The sequence below is a fragment of the Loa loa genome, assembly GCF_000183805.2.
Source record: "Loa loa unplaced genomic scaffold supercont3.161, whole genome shotgun sequence".
In the NCBI taxonomy this organism is placed as follows: domain Eukaryota; kingdom Metazoa; phylum Nematoda; class Chromadorea; order Rhabditida; family Onchocercidae; genus Loa; species Loa loa.
Window position 1 is genome coordinate 94624 of NW_018108341.1, and position 1068 is coordinate 95691.

Here is a 1068-nt window from a genome sequence, read left to right on the forward strand (position 1 = left end):
AAAACTTGATAAAGAGAATATACAGTCATGACAAACTTGACAAAGAGAATATACAGTCATGGCAAACTTGGCAGAGAGAATATACAGTTACGAAAAATTTGACAGAGAGAATATACAATCATAATAAACTTGACAAGGGGAATACACAGCCATGACAAACTTGACAAAGAGAATATACAGTCACGAAAAACTTGACAGAGAGAATATACAGTTATAGAAAATAAACTTTTGAAGTTTCAAAAGTTGAACGATTTTAAAAATAGCATTATTCATACATTTGAAATATTGCTGTAATCGATTTCTTTTTTTTTCTTTTTTTGTAATACATTTCAAAATTGTCAAAGTTGGAAATAATTTTCCGAACGTTGACAATCTTATTACAAATCTTTAATCTTATTTATAGTTTAATTATTGATTGAATTGAACGATAATAACTTTTGGCTTTTTTTTTTGGCTAGAATCCGTTCCTTACAAATTAATCACATATATTAGAATTTCATTCATCTACCTATTCATGTTTCTATTTATTCATTCAATCATTCATTCATTCATTCATTCATCCATTCATCTATTCATTCATTCATTCATTCATTCATTCATTTATTCATTCATTCATTCATTTCATTTTGTTATTTCAATTCTTAAGCTTTTCATTACTTAAAAGAAAGTATAGCGAAAAAAAAAAAAGACTTTATATCATTAACAACTTTGGATGATAGTAAAAAGAATAAATGATTAAAATTAGAATTAAAAAAAAAGAAAATGAAATTATTCTCCTTCCTGATCAGATATCCGGTTTCAGGACTACTTTTCTGATTCATTCATTCATGCAACAATTCATGAATTAATACTATTTCCTGCAAACAATGCTTGTCCATTGTTCACAAATAAATCACTTTCTGGATGACATACATTTCCTTTTCTATAAAAATAATCGTTTTTTTTTTGGCAGACTTAAAAATTGTTCCATTCATTTCACATTTTTCACTAACAACTAAAATGAAATTTTTAAAATTTCACCAATCAACTTTTTTTTCTTTTTTTTTTGTTATTTTTTAAGATTACTGA